The 15,028-nt window shown below is 42.0% G+C and overlaps 1 protein-coding gene across 1 annotated transcript in view; it reads left to right on the forward strand.

Annotated features, from left to right (window-relative positions):
* NCOA2 (nuclear receptor coactivator 2) overlaps nucleotides 1-15,028 on the forward strand; it is a 261,138-nt gene that overhangs the window by 8,150 nt on the left and 237,960 nt on the right. The window contains exon 2 of the mRNA XM_065397650.1: nucleotides 14,635-14,718. The gene's annotated coding sequence lies outside the window, so the exon portion shown is untranslated. The remainder of the gene's footprint in view (nucleotides 1-14,634; nucleotides 14,719-15,028) is intronic.

Raw genomic sequence — 15,028 nt, forward strand, 5'->3', positions numbered from 1 at the left:
AAGACAATACTTTTCTTTAGGGTTTTACATACAGTAGCCGTGCAGTTTAACTCTGTAAAATGCTCTTGCAAATGACAAAAATACCTTTATTTATGTCCAAGTTTAAAATATACATTTTAAAATGGTAGTAAATTGAGACTGGGTTGCCCTGAAACATCAGAGTTTGCTATCTCTGGAACAGAGGATGAGGAAAGGCAGAGGCAGCAAATTGTGGCAGGGCAACAAAAAGAAGACCTAGATTTAGTAATTGCTACTGGTAACAAATTGTGACGGTAGCAGTTGGTAGCATTACACCCCGTGCTGTGTTCCACTGTCCTTGCCTCTGGGCCCCTGTGTGTGTGTGGGAGGAGTTACCTCCCCCACGTTCACTCAGCCACCTGAGCCCCAATGTATGTGGAAGGGTCTGATAGGGGGTTGGTATCTAGTTCCTTCCCCCCTGCATGGAGGACCCAAGTGTGTGTGTTTAAACCCTACTCCACCCATTCCCTAGGGGACCCTGTGAGCTAATGTAGATCCCCCTCGTACCCCTGCTTTCCAGAGAATCCTGTGTGAGGTGTAATTGGAGCCTGGTCTTTATGTGCCCAACTACTCATGGGCCTGAATATTTCTCCCTAGCATAGAAATCACATGCTTCTCTTTACAGAGAAGGGTAAGTGCATTTATAAGTTCAGCTCACTCTTACCATACGCAAAAAGCCTGCTTAAGGTTATTGGAGTCTTAGAAATTGTTTGTTTAAAAATCAACAAGATTGCTAGCCAGCACCAAGTAATAATGATAGCAGATGCTCAGCACGTTAATATATTTACCTTTATCCAAAGTATGCATACAAATGCCCCTCTATGTACATGCAATTCAGATATTAAAAAGTTCTACTTGCCAAAGGTGAATTCTTTATTCACCATTCCAAAAAAAAAGTATCATTGTCTTTTGGATTTTTTGTCTTTTCTTTCTGGTAAGGGGCAGGCAAGTAGATTTTTATTCTGGGCTAGCAAAATTTCATGACATTCTGAGGTTTGGCTCTAGCTACACAAATATGTCGAGAGCTATAGCAATACAGTATTGCCCAAGTAGAGAAACAGTCAGAGATTTTCCTCATCTGAGGGTAGTCTGCCCAAATGAAGGAACTGTTTTTATCTGAAAGTTGTTTTGCTTTTGTTTTTTTGTTACTACTGTCTCTGAAGACTGTCATCATTTGTTTTATCTTTGGATTTTTATCTGCTGAACTCCTTATATAAAATCAGCTCTAGCCAGCTGATTTCCTGGTTGTTTCCCACTTGATGGCAGAGGTGGGAAACATATTGAGAGGTAATCCCAACGGTTTTGAAGGATTGCTGGTCTGCTGCATTGGCCAACTTTTTTTTTAAGTGTCCATGTTTGACATCATTGATGATGTCAGAGCTGGCGCTAGGCATAAGCAGACTAAGCAATTGCTTAGGGCCCAAAGCAGCTCAAGGGGGCCCCTATTCACTTTTTTTTTTAGTATGTGTTGTGCGGGGGTGGGGGGAAATCTTACTGCTTAGGGGCCTCAATGGGCTAGCACGAGCTCTGGATAATGTCAGATTGAGCTAGGATTGCCAATTCTGATGGGACATATTCCTGGAGGTTTCATCACATGACATAATATTTAACTGAATATTAATCTTTAATTCCTGGAGATTCCAGGACAATCCTGGAGGGTTGGCAACCCTAGATTGAGCCTATTGTCCTCAAGGATTTTCTGTTGTCTTCTTATGTGCACACAGCTGTGTAGATTTTCATGACCAATCTGAATGGCAAGCAGTCGGTCACTTGACCAAAATTAGATTGTGCTATTGCCCTACTTGCACAGCTTTTGGCTGATGGACTACAGTGAAGGTATCGCACACGGGGAGTGCATATGTATATAATACAAGGTACTGACACCCTTCCCCACTCCCATTCCCGTTGAGTGGATTGTAGGGGTTAATTCCACAATATTCCTTATGTTAGTGGGTGAGCAGAGAGAAGCGGAAACTTGGCCAAAGATACTGTGGCAAATTACTGTTTATGAAGAGTGCCATGGTGTCTTTAATGTCAATAGCAACAGAGGGTCCTGTGGCACCTTTAAGACTAACAGAAGTATTGGGAGCATAAACTTTCATGGGTAAGAACCTCACTTCTTGCATCTGAAGAAGTGAGGTTCTTACCCACGAAAGCTTATGCTCCCAATACTTCTGTTAGTCTTAAAGGTGCCACAGGACCCTCTGTTGCTTTTTACAGATTCAGACTAACACGGCTACCCCTCTGATACTTTAATGTCAATGCAGCCAATCTCGGTGATGTAAGGTCTCATTCACAAGCCCTTATAAAGAGAGTCAAACCACAGAAATGTTTAGAAGAGAACTTTTTTTTTTTTTTTTAACAAAATAAGTATCTTCTCTCCAATCTCATAAATATTTAAATAAGTGAGTTATTTATTAATGTGGGGTGAAACGTGGCCTAATCATCTTGTGGATTATACTATTTATTATTGTGGTTGCTTGTTCACTTCAAGTAAAAACCTTGAGGAACCCTCAACTTCCTATTTTCTGAAGCTTTAGGTTAGACTTTGCCTTTATTTGGCAAAGAAAGGAATCTGTATAGTCCTAATGTTGCATGACTGCCTTTGCACTCTATGAAGGCCCTTTTGTAAAAAGGCAATTTGTAAATCCCTTTGGGTTCGTTAGTACACTGTGCTGCCATCTTCGGTGCCTGAAACTCAGGTATTTGAGGAAGGAGTGGTTGGTATTTTTTTTATAAGCATGATGCTGATGGATAAGAGAATGTAGTTGGAAGCCAAAGCTGTTAAACATAGAGCCATGATATATAAGGAGAAAATGGTCAAAGATCAGTTGCACACAGGAAAGTGACAGGTCGCTAGGATTTGTCCAGATCTAATGTAGCATACTAATTACCCTAATCCTATAGCCTCAAAAGGGTGTTATTAAAGAATAGTGTTTGTTTTTATCACTACTTGCGATGCAGAGTGTGCTTTATAAACAGGCTGTGAAGTTCTATGGAGAAAGGTAAATTTAAACTGTCTATAGTCTTGATATTCACAACTTCCCCCCAACTTTAAAATAAAAGGGAACAGGCTCTGCTCCATCTGCAGCGAGCACAAGTTACTCTGCAGCAATAACAAAGTCATTTAGAAAGACAGCTGCTACTACAATGCCCACTGTCTTCTGCTCTTTTCATTTGTTGATGATGTCACTGGCTTATTGACAGAAGCTGTGGTACTGCGCTAAACTGGAGCACTTGCAAGAATCCTAGATGAGAATCCCTGAGACTACAGGGGTTGCTCAAATCTGAGCCAGGAGGAAACACTGATTTTAAAAAATGAATGAACAGAGTTTGCTAAATTGAAATAAAAAACAAATTCTCTTTATTTTCTGAGGAAAAGATTGTGCATTAAATAATGAAAAGGGTGGTTGGATCAAACTCATGTTTGTCATGTTCTTTTTTACTTAATGCTTTCACTGTCATTGGTTTCTCAAAACAATAACATAAAAATACAATCAAGTCTCAATGTAGTATTTGCAGAATACTGTGCATTTCTCTCTTCACTTCGCTATTTTCAATACTCCTGATCAGACATGCCAAACCTGCGAAAAAAATGCAGAAATTGGGCTTGTTTTTGGCTTAATTGGCTTGTGAGTTGCTTGTTGGCTAGTTTTTGGCTTGTAGCTTGTTTGGCTTGTAGCTTGTTGTATAGCTTGTTGCTTCTTTTTTTTTGATTGGCTCCTGGCAAGCAGGGGCAAGAGGGGGCAAGCAGGGACAAGGGGGGGGAGAGAGTCGGGGTACACAGCTGGCCCACCATAGTCCCAGACTGCATGCCAGGGGGATCTAGTTACATAGTGTTGGGGTTCTTAGGGATTGGCTTGTTTGGGCCTTGTTTTGAAATGTGATTAGCTTGATTTTTGGCTTATTGTGAAAGTCGGGGTGCTTATTTACTGCGTGAAAGTTGGCAACTGTGCTCCTGTTGGCAGATAGTAAGTCCCTTAATGCATAGCTGGGGGGTGGAGAGAGGGAGAAAACTCTTGAGCATATGGAGACATCCAGAAAAAGATGTGCATCGTCAGCTGTGATTCCATTGTGTGCTTGCAGACACGATCTGAGCATTTATCTTCTTGGGAATTGCAGTCTTACAGAAGAATTCTTTGGCTTTTAGATGTCAAGATAATGAAGCTTAGGGTAGCAAATAGCTTGCATATTTAACAGTGGATAATACAATTATCAGAACACTTGCTGTGCATTAAAACAGTATTTTTAGCAGATGTAAATAATATCTTAGCAAGTGGTAAAATGGAGTACAGTGTGGATAAAAGATAATTCATATTTGTTTCAATAGTAGTTGTATTTTATTAGCTGTCTACTCATTTCACTACAGCTAATGGTTTGTCAGCACTATTTCCATTGCACAAACACACCCTATATTTAATGATTCAGTAGCTTAGCTGTTTACAATCACATCAGGCAGAAATGTGACATGTAAAATGACATCCTATGTAGTTTGAGAAATTTGGTGTGCAGGATTAAAAAAAAATGCAGGTTTTTAGCTGTTGTCCATTTCCAGGCGGTCTTGGGCAGTTTTTGCAAGGTCAAAAAGAATTAATTTGAGGAAGTTAATCCTTTATGGACCAAGGGCTGGATCCCTGCAAATACTTATTATCCAATGTTACTCCCATGAGTATTCTCACTCAAGTCATTTTGTTGGTTGTTATAATATTATTATTATTATTATGAGATAGTGGAGAGCTTGAAAAATAGCTATTGAATATGCACAGATCCTAGCATGTATAATTTTTGTTCACAGCTATGACATTTTTTTCAGTTTATTTTTTAATATACTAGATGCCATTAGAATTAGGACTTTAAAAAATCTATTTTTAAGAGTTTTATGTAAGTAATTTTGGCACAAATTCCTTTGAAAAATGCATTATTGCTTTTTTAAAGCTTAAAATAAATTAATTTAAATGTTTAAAGCCACATAACATACTAACATTACACCATTTTCCCCTTTAGAAATAAAATGATACAACTGCATGACAGTCTTGAATTTCCTTAAATGAATTCTATAACAAAATCTTTTATTAGTATAATCACTAGCTGATCTTACTTTTATTTTGTTCTCATTTTGGCAATTATGAGCGACAGAAAATGTTACTGTTTCTTAAGTGAACTCAGACAATTTTTGTTCTGAAAAGCCTTTTTATGTGTATTTTTAGGTTAAAAACATAACCTCTGCAATGCCTAATTATATTTTTTGTATATTATTAAACTTGTTCTCTGGAACAGATAATTTATATTGTGCTAAAATAATACTCCAAAATATTAAATCTATATTTATATATAAATGAAACGGAAAGAGTTTAAAGATCATAAATCAAGGGGCAAATCAGTATTAAAGATGCTGATTTATTCATAAGTCCTACATAGTACAGATGACATGATCCTCTATTAGGGAGCTTTAGAACATGGTGTGAATTTACATATCTTATGAGCAGTAATTTATTTATTTAGCGTTTGCATATTCAATAGCGGTAAGACTCAGAATGTGGGCCCGATGGTATGGAAACCACGGGATTGCACATTCTTCGGGTTACAATATCTAGATGCATGTGGATGGACAAAGAACAGTGTGAACCCTGAAGAAAAAAAATTTACACTGTGCACCAAACTGAAAATTGAAAGATAACTAGCACACAGAGCCTTTCACCTTTAAGTTGCCGGATAGAATACGTCCCTATGTGTTGGGGACTGAAATTCGTTATTTTGATGATTCTTTATTGAGTGTAAAACGTTGTTGCTCTTGGTGGGATTTCAACTGGGAATATCACAGTTGGCACTCTTAGCGACTGGTTCAGTGGGGAAGTCCAGGATTGAAGAATGTTTATGGAGACTGAAATAATTTCTTGCCTATTAGGAATTAAGGCATATGTTATGGTAGCTCGCACATCTGAACATGCTGTATTTCTGCTGTGTGTGAATATGGGATTTAGTATTTTAGTTCTGTCAATATGGCACCTCTAGTGTGTACTACATATTAATTTTAAACACTCCCACAAAAAGCAGTTTAGTGTGTCAGTTATCTATTGCCTACTAATGATATTGGAGGTACTTGTTTTTAAATCAAATGTTCTTAGAGAGAATCTTGGTCTGCAGATAAGTTTAATAACGTATTTTTCCACTAACTTTTTGTCATGGATGTTCTCACCAGCTAACTGATTCATCGTTATGACAACAGCAGGATGAGGTAAAAGTGGGCCTGTGAAGAGAAAAGCTCTTTTAAAAAATGTTTCAAGAGGATGTATTCTTAGTACTCATGGAAGTGAGAGACTGACAATACTGTCTAGTTTAATGGGAGACACGTGCAAGCTTGTCTACACAACTCTCCCGTTTTTGCCCTGTAGCACCTCTGTTATTTCTGTCTTTGGGCCTCTCACCAGAAATTTCAAGACATGCTGACTGAGTGCTTATGTTATACAGATATGTCCACAAATATGTGCATGTAGACCATCAAAATAATTTTACTTGTTACACTTGATGCACAAAATTAAACTTGCGTCTTTAGAGATGAAAGGCTAGCTCACCTGTTATTTTCATATCAGAGTCTCCAGCACAAATTCTCTGACAAGGAAAAGGTTATGAGAATGCTATAGGTAAACAGACTTTTTTTTATTTATTTCAAGACTTTTTGAAAGTGTTCTCCAGTATGAAAGTTCACTTTAACTCAATCTTTTTTCTTGTAACTATTAAAGTCAGGACTGTAATATTTTAATTTTTTAGTGCCAAAATGTTAGGATTTTTTTTTTTTTTGAGGGCTGACCTATTGATTCTTTAATTACTGTAAAGATACTGTAGCTCTAATTACATAGTTTTGTTTTAATTTTTTGTTGCTGTTAATGCTCATGTTGCAAGAGTCTGAAGACTAAATGTATATGACCAAAGATAGAAATATTTAATTCACTTCTCTTGCCACTCAAGATGGGGATCTCTTCTGGGTGCATCTCTGAGAGGGATAGTCATTCACTGTCTTGTTCTCAATTAAGCAGTAGTACACAGAAGTTTGATGTTAATTGTTTAACTGGTGGGTCAGCTACTACAGACATTGGGGGAAAATGCACCTTCAGCACTGCCATATGTACTTGGTGTGTAATGATGTTCCATTGTGATTGCATTGTGCATGGAAGGGATATTGCAGCTTGAGTGGAAGAGTTGTTCAAAATAATAAAAATGTGTAATATTGGCTACACCTGGGATATATCAGCTATATTTTGTTTTCCTGTTTAGCTTTAAAAAGGTTTCCCTGGGATAACGAGATGTCCTACTGAGTCCCTCTGCCCAGTCATGGTATCTTTCACCTCTAGTTCAAATACAGCCCTGGCTAATGACTGAAAGTTTACCACTGTTCTTAGACTGTAAGGTCTTCAGGGCAGATGCTGTCTATTCATGTGTTTTGTACAGTACCTAGCCTGTCTTGTTCTGTGTCTGTACAGCATCTAGCACTGTGGGAGCCTGGTGCATGACAGGGGCTCTAGGCTGCTATAATATACACGTAATAATAGCATAAAGGGGCCCTGATCCTGATTGTTGCCTTTGAGAACTACCGTAATACAAACACTGAATTCAAATTTAAGAGCTGATGAGTCACCTGTTTGATATGAATTGGGTGGTTTCCTTCTGGTTTTCTTGAGACGAGTTTCTGCGTCCCAAGAACCATCACCACAATTGACAGTGGCATCTTTGTTTGCAATTCAGTATCTAAGTCAAGGAATGGATGTGCAAAGATGCTAAACTTCCCTCTCCCTCTGAGAAATTGTTTCTCCCCAACAACCTATGTTACAGTTGAGACACATTGGGAGGGTGAGTTGGTGCGAATATGTTCATACGGTACCTATTCTCTGGCCAACAAGAGAATTTCAGGCTCCACGCCTAGCTGACACTTTTCATTAAAATTAACTAATTCCATATTTTTTCAATTATCTTGAATGCCCCAATTACATTTCTGTTCTGGAGCACAAGCTAAGTGACTAGTTTCTACAGAATTTAAGTTGTGATGATAACCTTCCCATTGTGAGCCTTTCCATCGAGTGTTGTCGTAGTCTTCAGACAGACCGCTCCCATGCCTCTGCTATTTCTCATGACTTTGCGAAGTGGGACAGATTGAATTTAATAAATACTGGTCAGTTCCACTGCTGCTATTTGGAACCACATGGGCTGCAGTGAAGTTGTCAAGAATCAGGTTAATTTCACTTTGCTATGAAGAGCAGAAGAAGATGGTTCTGGATCTATTCAAAAAAGAGAAGATGACCCAAAAATGACTTTGGAGGAGGAGAGTAGTGGAGAACATTCCCTTGTATTCCCCCACCCACACCTTGTAGCAGCCAGGAAGCTGGGAAGAGAGTTAGAGTAGCAGATCTCATCCCCTACAAAAATCAGGAGACTGATTGGTGATAGTGTTCAAGGGAAGGTGGAGAAGACAGCCTCCTCTACTTACACCATCCCTTTGGCTACAGAGAGAACCTTCAGATGAAACACTTCTATGAAAAATGGAGTTCCCCAGCTAGGTTCTAGGGACACATCCAGCACTTTCTTCCGCTTTCTCAGTGGTTGATGACTGGAGCTGTAGTAGTGTCCCTGGACCTGCCTCATTAGGGACAGACTAAACTTTGCTATCTGCCTCTGGCTTGTAGGCGTCTGATAATATTTTTCAAATGTTTAAAGATTAAAGTCATTTTATCTTTGCACCAATCTTCTGAACCATCTCTTCCCCAGTTGTATTAGTTGTCACTATAAAACAGGGTTACAGATACTTAAATCAAACCAAACTTGTTACTCAAGCAGGAATGAAGACAAACTTAAAGTACCACATATTTGTGTTCTCTAGTACCAACATGCTTTTTAAATGCTGTAGTGGAAATATATGTATCCAAAACACCTACCAAATTAATTGCAGTGCATGTAAACGTATTGTCCAGATTGTCATCTATTCCTTGGTGATAGCTTCTAAGAATGGCCAATTACTGGGTGATATACCACTTGTGAGTGTAAAAAGTTTAAAAAGTTAAAAGTTTATTTTTAAAAGGTATATAGGTGAATAGGACCATCATCAAGAATGTAATTCTTCCCACGCTCTAAATACCATTTTCCTCAAAGCACTTTTTTTTTTTTTTTTGGTTGCTTTTTGGGGGGGGCGTCTTAGAATATAGGTGCGCAGCTTTAATTCATACTTCTGTTTTTCTTGTCAGTCAGAATGAGAAGTAAGGGTAGTATTGGTGTGGTGTAAACGCTTCTTTGGTAGTTTGGTGTGTACAAATGCCATCTGGCCCTCAAACAGAATCTGTTTGATTCTGACGGATGTGATGGAGAGACTGCCGAGACTCATCAAGCCCTCGGATCGCTACCCCTTCCTGCTTCTCCACGTGGGCACCAATGATACTGCCAAGAATGACCTTGAGCGGATCACTGCAGACTACGTGGCTCTGGGAAGAAGGATAAAGGAGTTTGAGGCGCAAGTGGTGTTCTCGTCCATCCTCCCTGTGCAAGGAAAAGGCCTGAGTAGAGACCGTCGAATCGTGGAAGTCAACGAATGGCTACGCAGGTGGTGTCGCAGAGAAGGCTTTGGATTCTTCGACCATGGGATGGTGTTCCAAGAAGGAGGAGTGCTGGGCAGGGATGGGCTCCACCTAACGAAGAGAGGGAAGAGCATCTTCGTCAGCAGGCTGGCTAACCTAGTGAGGAGGGCTTTAAACTAGGTTCACCGGGGGAAGGAGACCAAAGCCCTGAGGTAAGTGGGGAAATGGGATCCTGGGAGGAAGCACAAGCAGGAGAGCGCAAGAGGGGAGGACTCCTGTCTCATACTGAGAAAGAGGGACGATCAGTGAGTTATCTTAAGTGCCTATACACAAATGCAAGAAGCCTGGGAAACAAGCAGGGAGAACTGGAAGTCCTGGAACAGTCAGGGAACTATGATGCGATTAGAATAACAGAGACTTGGTGGGATAACTCACATGACTGGAGTACTATCATGGATGGATATAAACTGTTCAGGAAGGACAGGCAGGGCAGAAAAGGTGGGGGAGTTGTGTTGTATGTAAGAGAGGAGTATGACTGCTCAGAGCTCCGGTATGAAACTGCAGAAAAACCTGAGTGTCTCTGGATAAAGTTGAGAAGTGTGAGCAACAAGGGTGATGTCGTGGTCGGAGTCTGCTATAGACCACCAGACCAGGGGGATGAGGTGGACGAGGCTTTCTTCTGGCAACTAGCAGAAGTTGCTAGATCGCAGGCCCTGGTTCTCATGGGAGACTTTAATCACCCTGATATCTGCTGGGAGAGCAATACAGCGGTGCGCAGACAATCCAGGAAGTTTTTGGAAAGTGTAGGGGACAATTACCTGGTGTAAGTGCTGGAGGAACCAACTAGGGGCAGAGCTTTTCTTGACCTGCTGCTCACAAACAGGGAAGAATTAGTAGGGGAAGCAAAAGTGGATGGGAACCTGGGAGGCAGTGACCATGAGATGGTCGAGTTCAGGATCCTGACACAAGGAAGAAAGGAGAGCAGCAGAATACGGACCCTGGACTTCAGAAAAGCAGACTTTGACTCCCTCAGGGAACAGATGGGCAGGATCCCCTGGGAGAATAACATGAAGGGCAAAGGGGTCCAGGAGAGCTGGCTGTATTTTAAAGAATCCTTATTGCGGTTGCAGGAACAAACCATCCCGATGTGTAGAAAGAATAGTAAATATGGCAGGCAACAAGCTTGGCTAAACAGTGAAATCCTTGCTGATCTTAAACGCAAAAAAGAAGCTTACAAGAAGTGGAAGATTGGACAAATGACCAGGGAAGAGTATAAAAATACTGCTCAGGCATGCAGGAGTGAAATCAGGAAGGCCAAATCACACTTGGAGTTGCAGCTAGCAAGAGATGTTAAGAGTAACAAGAAGGGTTTCTTCAGGTATGTTAGCAACAAGAAGAAAGTCAAGGAAAGTGTGGGCCCCTTACTGAATGAGGGAGGCAACCTAGTGACCGAGGATGTGGAAAAAGCTAATGTACTCAATGATTTTTTTGCCTCTGTCTTCACGAACAAGGTCAGCTCCCAGACTGCTGCACTGGGCAGCACAATATGGGGAGAAGGTGACCAGCCCTCTGTGGAGAAAGAAATGGTTTGGGACTATTTAGAAAAACTGGACGTGCACAAGTCCCATGGGGCCGGATGCGCTGCATCCGAGGGTGCTAAAGGAGTTGGCGGATGAGATTGCAGAGCCATTAGCCATTATTTTTGAAAACTCATGGCGATCGGGGGAGGTCCCGGATGACTGGAAAAAGGCTAATGTAGTGCCCATCTTTAAAAAAGGGAAGAAGGAGGATCCGGGGAACTACAGGCCAGTCAGCCTCACCTCAGTCCCTGGAAAACTCATGGAGCAGGTCCTCAAGGAATCAGTTATGAAACACTTAGAGGAGAGGAAAGTGATCAGGAACAGTCAGCATGGATTCACCAAGGGGAAGTCGTGCCTGACTAACCTAATTGCCTTCTATGAGGAGATAACTGGCTCTGTGGATGAGGGGAAAGCAGTGGATGTGTTATTCCTTGACTTTAGCAAAGCTTTTGATACGGTCTCCCACAGTATTCTTGCTGCCAAGTTAAAGAAGTATGGGCTGGATGAATGGACTGTAAGGTGGATAGAAAGCTGGCTAGATCGTCGGGCTCAACGGGTAGTGATCAATGGCTCCATTTCTAGTTGGCAGCCAGTTTCAAGCGGAGTGCCCCAAGGGTCGGTCCTGGGGCCGGTTTTGTTCAATATCTTTATTAATGATCTGGAGGATGGCATAGACTGCACTCTCAGCAAGTTTGCCGATGACACTAAACTAGGAGGCGTGGTAGATACACTAGAGGGTAGGGATCGGATACAGAGGGACCTAGACAAATTAGAGGATTGGGCCAAAAGAAACCTGATGAGGTTCAACAAGGACAAGTGCAGAGTCCTGCACTTAGGACGGAAGAATCCCATGCACAGCTACAGACTAGGGACCGAATGGCTAGGTAGCAGTTCTGCAGAAAAGGACTTAGGGGTCACAGTGGACGAGAAGCTGGATATGAGTCAACAGTGTGCTCTTGTTGCCAAGAAGGCTAACGGCATTTTGGGCTGTATAAGTAGGGGCATTGCCAGCAGATCGAGGGACGTGATCGTTCCCCTTTATTCGACATTGGTGAGGCCTCATCTGGAGTACTGTGTCCAGTTTTGGGCCCCACACTACAAGCAGGATGTGGAAAAATTGGAAAGAGTCCAGCGGAGGGCAACAAAAATGATTAGGGGTCTGGAGCGCATGACTTATGAGGAGAGGCTGAGGGAACTGGGATTGTTTAGTCTCCAGAAGAGAAGAATGAGGGGGGATTTGATAGCAGCCTTCAACTACCTGAAGGGGGGTTCCAAAGAGGATGGAACTCGGCTGTTCTCAATGGTGGCAGATGACAGAACAAGGAGCAATGGTCTCAAGTTGCAGTGGGGGAGGTCTAGGTTGGATATTAGGAAACACTATTTCACTAGGAGGGTGGTGAAGCACTGGAATGCGTTACCTAGAGAGGTGGTGGAGTCTCCTTCCTTGGAGGTTTTTAAGGCCCGGCTTGACAAAGCCCTGGCTGGGATGATTTAGTTGGGAATTGGTCCTGCTTTGAGCAGGGGGTTGGACTAGATGACCTCCTGAGGTCCCTTCCAACCCTGATATTCTATGATTCTATGTTTATAAAGGTTATGTGGATGATAGAGTGAAGTTAATAAAAAACGGTTACCTTTTGTAACTGTTCTTCAAGATATGTTGCTCATGTCCATTCCATTGTAGGTGTGTGTGCTCACTACATGCACCAATGCCAGAAGGAGGTTTGGGTGCAGGAGTCGACCATGATCCTGCGAGAGTAGGTCCGGGCGGCTGGGAAGTGGACACGGGGCTGCAACCGCCAGGTCCATGAGCATGCTGAACCAATGCTGGCGAGGCCATGCTGGGACAATCATAATGACCCATGCCTTGTCCCTCTTGATTTTCGAGAGGACTTTGTTGATAAGCGGAATTGGCGGGAAGGCGTACATCAGGTCTCCTGACCAAAACAGGAGAAAGGCATCGGATAGTGAGCCTCTGCTGAGGCCTTGGAGGGAACAAAACTGATTACGCTTTAGTAGTGAATTTGTTGTATATAGTTGTTAGACACAGTAGAGACAGGAAAGCTCGCCAAAGCAAGGAGATGTTCCAGCACCGTCACTGGCGGTAAAAGGAACTGAGGGAGGTGGAAGCCGGCAGCGCCCCTTATACTGGCACATATGTGCGCCACTCCAGAGGTTCATTAGTAATCTCCGTGGACTCCAGGGAGATTACTGATGAGCCCAGGATGCTGAGTAACACATACCGCCTCCTCAGCCGCCCCGGAACCTGCATGGAGCATAGCAAAAGCTCAGGTTCTTCTTCCGGAAGAGAGAAGAGCTTTTGAATTTTCGCAGGGTGGCTTGGGGTCTGCGGAGGTGAGGTGCGGCTACGGGGACTCCAGCCAGCCTGGGGCTCCTCTGAGCAGTTTGTGGCGAGGGACTCGGGGCTCTGGCTGGCCTAGGGCTCCTCTGGCCCCGGGGCGGGGGAGGGGAGGGAGAGGCAGGGGGTCCCGGGACTCTGGCCACGGAGGGGAGAGGGGGTTTCAGGGCTCAGGCTGCAGGGGGCATGGCAGGGGGCCTCGGGGCTCTGGCCATGGGAGGGGGAAGGGGGTCTTGGGGCTCTGGCTGCGGGGGGTGGGGGTGGGGTGTGTGAGTGGAAGAGGCGGAGCCGAGGTTTAGCCTTCCCAAAGTGGGGCTCCATCCGCTGCCCATAGACATGAGCAAGTACCCCAAGAAGAATATTGCACCTCCTTTTCTCTGAAAGACTGGGCACTGCTTTGGTACAGAAATGCTTGTCCTCTGTTCTCCTGGAATCTAAAGGCTACTGCAAATGCATATTTTTTCATTTGTTGGCTAACTGTAATGCTTCCGTCATTCAGGCCAGAAATGTTTGCTTTAAAGTGGACTTTGAAGAGTGGAGAATAACTGAATTTACTGAATGTGGATATAATTTTCAAGAAGTTTAAGTTTTTAATATTGACTCAAGGCTTTTTTATAATAGTTCCTATTTTTAGAGATTTAGACACTAAGTTTGTTTAAAAAGCAAATCAGACCAACAAATAAAGGAAGCAGTAGCTGTCATGGAGATTTTCTACACTGATTTGGTAAACTCTGCTTCAGGTTCTGATTTTTAAGAAAGGATTAGAGTTCTGATATATGTGAGGAACAGCTAGTTGAGAATCTTGGTTATCCTGGACTTATTTTCACAGAAAATAAAGTACACAGGGTTCAAATTAATTTTAACCTATTAGTTGCTATCACCATGGGTTTGCATGCAGTCAGCAGTAATTCCTGTAAAGGGAATAGGTGTGTATATGGAGTAATTCAGACAGCTGCACAGGATTATACCATGATCTCTGAACCAGATATTATACTGCAAAGTTTATAATGTTCACTTTCTCAGTTAATGATCAGTACATTATGTTAAACATACTGTAATATTAATGTAATTTCAATTTCTCTATTCAAAAAGACTAACATTTCTCTTTTACTTTTGTTTATAGCACACTTGAGATGTATCTGAGTACTGAAGCTCACACACACACACATGACCTACAGAACTGATTTGACTGCCTCACTAAGTCTTGGTGAGTTATCTATGAACTATATACATTTAAATACTGTTATTACAGTTATAGCTCCTTCAGTAGAGAATTTGATGATCAAGTAAGGAATTTTTATATGCATATTTAGGGCACAGACATAAAAACACCTGTCTTAGATAACATACAAACGAATTAATACAATGCGAGTAAGAAAAGAAAATTTCAAAGGCCCATTTTGTGAAAATATTTTTGGCTGGACTACTCATGTAAGGACTATTCACAAGAGCGTAGGATCCAGGATGAGGTTCTGTGTTGGGAAAGAAAGTAAGCAAATATATGCTGAAGCTACTCA

This window comes from Emys orbicularis, chromosome 2 (genome assembly GCF_028017835.1).
Source record: "Emys orbicularis isolate rEmyOrb1 chromosome 2, rEmyOrb1.hap1, whole genome shotgun sequence".
Classification (NCBI taxonomy): Eukaryota; Metazoa; Chordata; order Testudines; family Emydidae; genus Emys; species Emys orbicularis.